Source organism: Pantherophis guttatus, chromosome 5 (genome assembly GCF_059756535.1).
Source record: "Pantherophis guttatus breed Tessera chromosome 5, ASM5975653v1, whole genome shotgun sequence".
Lineage (NCBI taxonomy): Eukaryota > Metazoa > Chordata > Lepidosauria > Squamata > Colubridae > Pantherophis > Pantherophis guttatus.
In genome coordinates, this window is record NC_142067.1 from 28,519,271 (window position 1) to 28,527,316 (window position 8,046).

The window sequence follows — 8,046 nt, forward strand, 5'->3', positions numbered from 1 at the left end:
AAATATTATATAGATTATAATAAATGAAAATAAAATGAGTTGCAGAGGCTATGAAGGGGTGGAATAGAGACAAGAGCCACAGGGTCCACACAAGAAAGGATCATCAATTGGAAATTATCAGATGGAACATTACTTTTCACTGAAGCATTAAAATGTGATCCAAGTGTTTTGCACTTCCCTGCACTTTTCTGACCACTGAACAATGATTTAATGGGCAAAGGAAGAGAGAGAAGTGACCCTGACACAAGATACAGTGAGAAGAAAATGTATGTGTGCACCAGATAATATTCTGTTTTCAGCCCTTTTTACATTCCATAAGAAAAACTGAGCATTCTCTCCTACAATCCCATGGAGATCACCCATATATACAGTTTAATCAATACACTTGGATAAACTTGGATAAATCGACCTTTATATCTTCACAGAATATTTCTGGAATTTAATGTGGTCCAGGCTGGTGGCAGTGGGACAAGAGATGGAAATGAGATGACATTTTACATCTTGGGTTCGTGTTTTCTGGAAGGCAAGAGGGGATATCAATGTCTTATCAGCCTGAGAAATTACCAGCAATGCATGATTAACACAGTTCCATATTTCTAAATAGGAAGTTGTTGCAGAAAAGATATATACATGACATTCCATGTGTTTAGGCTTAACGTAAGTAGAGAAGTGTTAATCTAGGAATATTGGTACAAGTAGCAATTTAATATTGCTGCAGTCTTTATGACAGTAGAGGAAAGATAAGGGAGGAAGAAAAAATGTTTATATAACTGACTTAATTGAATGGTGCATAACTAGACTTACATGTTTGGAAACAAAAGTAGGAATTATTGCTTTTATAAAGGATTGGGGGAAGGGAAAGAAATTACCAGAGGTCTTTTGTGTATGCCATGTCTGATCTTTTTCTGAGAAGCTAAAACATCTATGACAGACTCTTTAAAAGGTAAAGTAAACCTTTCTCTTTCTCTCTCTCACCTCTGAATGCTTTGGACACATATTTTACATGCAATTGTATTAAAAAATCTGGACATTGTTTCTTTTTCTATGGAGCCTCAGACAAGATGTATGACTACATGGCAAGTAGTACGTCAATGAGTTCTCAGGTGACTAGAGTTATAATTTCTAGTCACCTTTCCAAGACACAAGAGGGTCATAATCACTGCCAACTATTTTTTATCATGATAAATTAGAGGGAATGGATGCAAAGCAATGCATAACATTTATCAAAGCCACGATGCCTGAGGTAAACAATACATCCCACATCAACAGCAGAGCTTGCTTATCCTCCTCTTGGAGAAACAGCCAGATCTTTAGAGCCTTACTAAAGGTTAACAGGGTCATGGACAACTGGATCTCTGGGCTATGCTATTCCATAAGGTAGAAGCTGCTGCAGAGAAGAGATAATAGCTGGGTCCAGAAAGATAATATAATAGAAGGGATCCTAAGCATGGCCTTTGGTAGCTTTAATGGGCTGGACAGAAACAATATCGGACATAAATACAATTGAGAGAGTCCAGAGATATTTTACGAGAAGAGTCCTCCATTTCTCTACCCGCAATAAAATACCTTATGCCCAAATTGTCTTGGGTTTAGACAACTTAGAACTACACCGACTTCAGTATAACCTAAGTATAATCTAATGTCCTTCCTGTCAATGAGTACTTCAGCTTCAACCACAACAATACATGAGAAAATAATAGATACAAACTCAAGGTAAAATGCTGCAAACTCAATTGCAGAAAATGTGACTTCAGTAACAGAGTGGTCAATGCGTGGAATGCACAACCTGACTCTGTAGTTTCTTCCCCAAACCCCCAAAACTTTAACCTTAAACTGTCTTACTGTTGACCTCACCCCATTCCTAAGAGGTCTGTAAGGCGCATGCATAAGTGCACCAGCGTGCCTACTGTCCCTGTCCTCATATTCCTTTTTACTTACTCTTTTCATGTATTCAAATTTTGTTTATACTTTTACCTGTTATCTTATATATGCTTGACAAATAAACTTATGATTATGATTATGAATAACAGCTAGGTGGTTGCACAAGTAGCCTGGCCCTATGTCATAGGTGACAATCAGCATCTTGAATCACACCCAGAAGCATGCTGGAGCCAGATAAAGATAAATCTATGACAAACACCCCCTATCCATAGGTACCACCTGCTCTTTGATCAGGAAATATGAGTCCAGAAGGGCCCCCAAAGTGTGCATTGATTCTGCCTGGGAAAGTGCATCACCAGGCAGAGTTAAAAGTGCAAAGTCTCTGGAGCCAGGAAGCTTTAAAATTCAGTGTCACTTAGCCTTGAGTGTGTTGAGCCCAAAGATACTGCTACCTCACCCAGACTCTCACAATATCAAGGCATCGAGAAAGAACTATTATCATTACTTATAAATCCCTGAATGTACAGGACTCTGTATCAGGGCAGTCTAATCCATTACGTGAGAAATCAAGGATGTGAAGACAAACGTGATAATTCTGCCCTCCTGATACTTTCCCATCAACTTCACTTGAATATCCAATTATGGGTTATGTATGTGTAGAAACATTTTATTATAATTAGGTAGGAACTTAATCCTTTTTGGCAAACATTTTGATATACACAATCACGTGTATATATTCCCAATATTTGGTTTTGTGTCTCTCTTCTTTTCTTATTCATCTTGTCTTCATTTCCTCACTATTCCAAATTGCAATGAGCTGTGTCTATCAGCAAGTTTAAATATCCAGAGACCTCCTGCTGAGAAGTGATTCAGCAGCAGACCATAAGACCACCAAATGTAGTTATTTGTTATTTAAATGCAAATTATCTAGAGACTCTAACAAGTTCCAAGATAAAATGCTGCCAATTTACTTGCTAAATTGCAGGAATGTACTTTTGTATTTGGTTAAATCTCAAATCCTAAAATCAGTTGGGTTGCTTATGAGAAATTCTGCAGCATCTCAAACTGAAGCAGGGTTCTTTTCAACTGACCAGAACAAAACTGGGGTAACTTTATAAGTTACAAAACTTATAAAGCCTCACTTTAGGACTGAAAAAAAAAAAAAAAAAAAAAAAAGCAAATGTTAAATACTTTTGCTGCTGCTTTTAAATGGACACATTAGGAAGCCCAGTTAAAAAAAGGGAAGAGAAAGGAGTTGTTTCAATCATAGGATTCATACCTCATCAGGTTCTCTTCAATTCACTGCTTAGGGAGGAAGGTTATAGGCTCCATATTATTTCAATTATGAACTTCCTTAAATGTGCAGTAGTAGTTGAAAGACCTTCGTTTTGATGTTTATGAGGGGTTTGCTTGTGGCTCATTTCTCCCATCCCAATCCAGAGTCATCTAATTTGTATTTTAACAGGTTTCTTATATAGGAAGTTAGCACCCACCCTTCTCCTAGAAGAATGAAATATTCTAGGAAATATTAAAAAGGCAGAATATTATACCTCCCGGGATGAGAAATGGAGAAACATGTTTTTTAGGCAGGAAACAGACTCACTCTTAATAACCCCTACACTCTCAATAGCCCCCAGCAGATGTCAACACTTAAGAGATAAAGAGATAGCTAGGTCTATTCATAAGCAAATGCCCTCACCCAAGATCCAATAAGGATAAGATTAGCCCTTTACCGATCTAGCAACAGAACTTACCACATGGCACCTAGGGAAATTGCATCACCCAGCAAGGCTCAACCAAGTCTGGGACTCAAAAGACAACCTACAAAGTTACCTCTGCATGACTCCATGGGAGTCTGACAACCAATCAGAATACAAGCTCAAATTCAAAACTCAACAGAAGGTATAAATCTCTCTCTCTCACACACACCCGTGTGCCTTTTTGCCCAGGACCTCAAAACCATATGGTCCTGTCCACCATTAAACCATCTTTTCAAGCAGTCTCCATGTTTCCAGTGTCTTTCTCCCCACTTGGAACTGAAACCAGATGGACATTTCTTCCAACACTTAGTAAGGAGCACTAAGTATCATAAACTACTTAATCATGGAAATGACAAACATGAATTATGACAACATATTGCAAACTCTGGTCTTCCATATGTTTACTCTTGCATATAAGAATGATGTTTGATTTGCATCACAATGTCATAACACCCTTCATTATTTGTCTTCCCTTGCCCCCTCCTGCTCACTTGAATACCTACACCTGTTCCAAATATTTTTGCAGTTATTGTGAATTTTACCCAGCACAAATCAAACTTATTTATCTTATGTATGGTAGGTTTATCCCTGCAGACATAATTAAAACAAATAATGTAATTCTAAACAAATATATGCATGATTTTATCATATACATCTTTATTTTTAAAAGTCTACTCTAAATCCCTTCACCTATTTCACTACAATAGAGCAGATTTCATTATTGCAAAGCTTTCTTACATTCCTGAAAATCCCGCCAATTTTTCTTCTTGTTTTTTGAGTATGCTGCTTACTCACTGCATCTGATAACTTCTGTGTAAGCTGATGATCAGCTGTTTGCATACATGTTGCTTCAAAATATGCTTATGTGCACTTCTTTCTCAGCTGTGACAGGGCAAGCCAAATCTTTGAAGAACGCCATCAGAAAGTGTGCCAACATCTTCCTAGCAGCTGGCACAACTGAAAAACTATGCCTTTCTTATTAACACTCGACTTCTTCAGAATCTGCTCACCAGGCAGAAACTGCTCCATAAATCCTTGTGCAATTTGCAGTCTTTTTCACAGTTGCTCATTATTATTGACCTTATTCTGCAGATGCTGCCGATGATCAGCCTCCCACTCTCTTGGATTCACAATGCATCTCCATTACCACAGCCTATTAGCAGAGGTGGTGTTGGTGGTATAAGAAGTAATTGTAGCTTCTCTGCTAACTTGCCTTTGCTGATTCAGGAAACTTTCACCATTCCAAGCCTCTTTGATCAGCTCATCTCTGGCCCTCGAAGAACGGAATGATGACAAAAGAAGCTTAGTCACTCTTCCTTCGTAAATGCAGGATGCAACAATGCAACAACCATCTCTACATTTATTCATTTGAAATAGTTATAAGGTCATGAGCATTAAAATGAACTGTGTCCATTTTAAACCAGTAGATTAATGAGCTGAAAAATATCTCTGACCAAGCTGGACAATGTAGCAGAAGAAATGTGCCTTATCCATAGTGGGAAGAGAAGTTGCTTTCAAATTGAATTAGAGCTTTGTGGTTAGCCTTTGAGTTGCCATGAAAGGATTTGTTTCTAGTGATTATGAACCCAAAAGAATGAATGTTTAAGGAAAAAGAAATACAGCTCTTGTTCTGTATTGTTTTATTCCAAAAACTAGGAATCAAAGAAGAATATAAATACTGAAAATTAAGTAGTGTTGTTTAATAGCCCTAGTGAGTTGCTCCTTGAATAAACAAGCTGTAACTTTTTGACTTTTGACTAGATAAGCATTATGCCTTCCTTAACTTGGCTATCCTCTACAGCTGTTAACTTCAGTCTTAGAATTCCCTAGGCAGCTTAGCTACTGCTGAAAGTTTAAGGGTGTGTGCATCTGGAGAATTGCTTTGATGGGTGAAGATCAGCGGTGGGTTTCACATTATGTTACTACTGGTTCGCCGCATGTGCACACTCTCACTTTGTGCACATGTGCCCAGTTCACACACACACTTGCCTTCCGTGCATGTGCTTTGCTCGCATGCGCACTTTCTGCGCATGAGACCAGCCTCAAAAAAGTGCCTAAATAGGATGTCATAGAGCTGCAATTTCCGCTACTGGTTTGGGCAAACCGGTCTGAACCGGCTGAATACCATCTCTGGTGAAGCTGCTTGGGTTCCTCAAACAGTTCCCCTTTCTTAATGTTGAGATCCTATCATTTTCAAAATGCTTCCTTCTACCTGCTTTTTCATCTCAACAATTCATCTGTGAGTCATCAATATGACTCTTAGCAATCACATAAATAGATTTTCTCCAGCATGGTCCTCAGCAGAGGTAGGTTCTACTTACCTTTACTACTGGTTCACAATGGGATCGTGCGCCCTGATGACATCAGGGTCAGTGGGTGGAGCCTCCCGCCAGTTTTACTACCGGTTCTATAGAACCGGTCCAAACAGGGGGCAACCCACCACTGGTCCTCAGGTCTTCCAAAAATATGCCCAGTGCCAGTCTAATTGGCCATCCTCTTCTATTTTTTTTTTCCATGTAAGAAACTTCAGTTCATCTTGGTGGAAATAGGTTTTATCTGTGTCAACAGAATAATACATGTGTAATTATCTTTATATTTGCAGCAGAATAGGGATATAACGAAATGATAATACTGAGACTTTTAACAGAGTTACAGAGCACATGGGAAATGGTTGATTTTCCTAAGAGAGGGAATCTATGATTATAGAATAAAACAGTTTAGGGTAACCAACTACGTAGTTATTGCAAAGAATAATTAAGAATAATTAAGTTCATTGGGAGTTTGAAAACCTTGACCCTTCAGATGTTGCTACTGTCTCTTACTGAGTCAGGGAAAAGAGTAGTTGAACAAAACCAAGGAGCAGATTATTGTTAGCTTTACAAAATCTCTGTTTAAGACCTCAGTTTTGAGGAAAATACATATTCCTCCTTCTCAATTAAAAGAGTAATCACAATGTTTAATTTCCCCAGCATGGGTAAGTGCAATGGTAGATCACATATTATTGTAATATTGTTTTCTATTGTTTTTTTTCCTTCATTGGATTACTGCATGATGAGGGCTCCTGCCTACAAAAATATAACCAGATACTGTATATTGCTTTAGGAATTAAATGGGAGAACACAGAGAATATATATTTGGAGATCCAAGGCCTGATGAATAAGGGAGCAATAGTCACAGTTATATGTTAAAGAAAATAACATAAACTGCAATTTCTCATTGTCAATGCTGTTGATAAATACATATCATTTGTATAGATAAAGTTATCATTTTGGCGCCATAGGGCTGGGCCATGGGGCAGAAATTGTGCCCTTCCTTTTTTCAGATGATGTATCATTATTCAACATAACTATATATTTTGTAATTACAATTTCCTTTCCAAAATTGAAGCTTGATTGAGCATTAAATTACATTGAAAACTTCACTGTACTTTAAAGATGTTCATATTTTATTAATCTATGCTCAGCTATCTTTGAATCAGTCTCATCAAAGGGAATTTGCCCAACCTAAATTTTTGAAGCATGAAGGCCTGCTACAAATCCCACCCTCAAAAGCCTAAGGAGATGACATCCAGGAAGCATGCCTTTTCTATGGCTTTTCTCCTGATGGAGAACATCCCCCCCCTTAACGGTAGTTCCTTCCTTCCTGGAGGGAGACTGTTTTGCCAGGCTTTTGGATCATAATTTATTGGAGAGGTAATCCTGTGATTATGCTATTTCATTTAACATACCAGTGTTTCCCTGAAAATAAGACCGGGTCTTATATTAATTTTTGCTCCAATTAGGGCTTATTTTCTGGTTAGGTCTTATTTTGGGAGAAATACAGTACTAAATGCATCCATCTGATTTACAATCTTAACTGGGGCTTATTTTGTGGGTAGGGTTTATATTACAAGCATCCTGAAAAATCATGCTAGAACTTATTTGCTGGTTGGGTCCTATTTTCAGGGAAACAGGATATTTGTATGCTATGTTTTTTATTATGGCTGTTTTATGATTGTCAGCATCTTGTCCTATTATTGAGTCAGAAGAAATGTTATCAAACCAAAAAAAGAAGAAGAAGAAGAAGAAGAAGAAGAAGAAGAAGAAGAAGAAGAAGAAGAAGAAGAAGAAGAAGAAGAAGAAGAAGAAGAAGAAAGCAAACTAAATCCCCACTTTAAATTACAGAATTTCTATGAGAAAAATACAGTTGGGACGTATAAGACAGTGAATATTCTGCATGCCATGAACCTATAATGGGTCTGAAACAGAATAAGTGTGTTCATCAGTTCAGTGTTTAATTTTTCATTTGTTTTGCATCTCAAGGGCTTGAAATGCCAGAGCTTTCTTTTCTATGTACATCTCTCCTGTTTTGCTGCTATCTTTTTGTTTATAAATTATATTTCATTCCTAATAACATTTTTACCTTC

The 8,046-nt window shown here is 37.6% G+C and overlaps 1 long non-coding RNA gene across 1 annotated transcript; it reads left to right on the forward strand.

The window, feature by feature from the left end:
• The first annotated feature begins 427 nt into the window (after positions 1-427).
• LOC117662288 (uncharacterized) lies at positions 428-7,775 on the forward strand. The gene is made up of 2 exons (XR_015734401.1): positions 428-657; positions 4,734-7,775. It is a non-coding gene; the product is annotated as an uncharacterized LOC117662288 (long non-coding RNA).
• Positions 7,776-8,046: the final 271 nt, after the last annotated feature.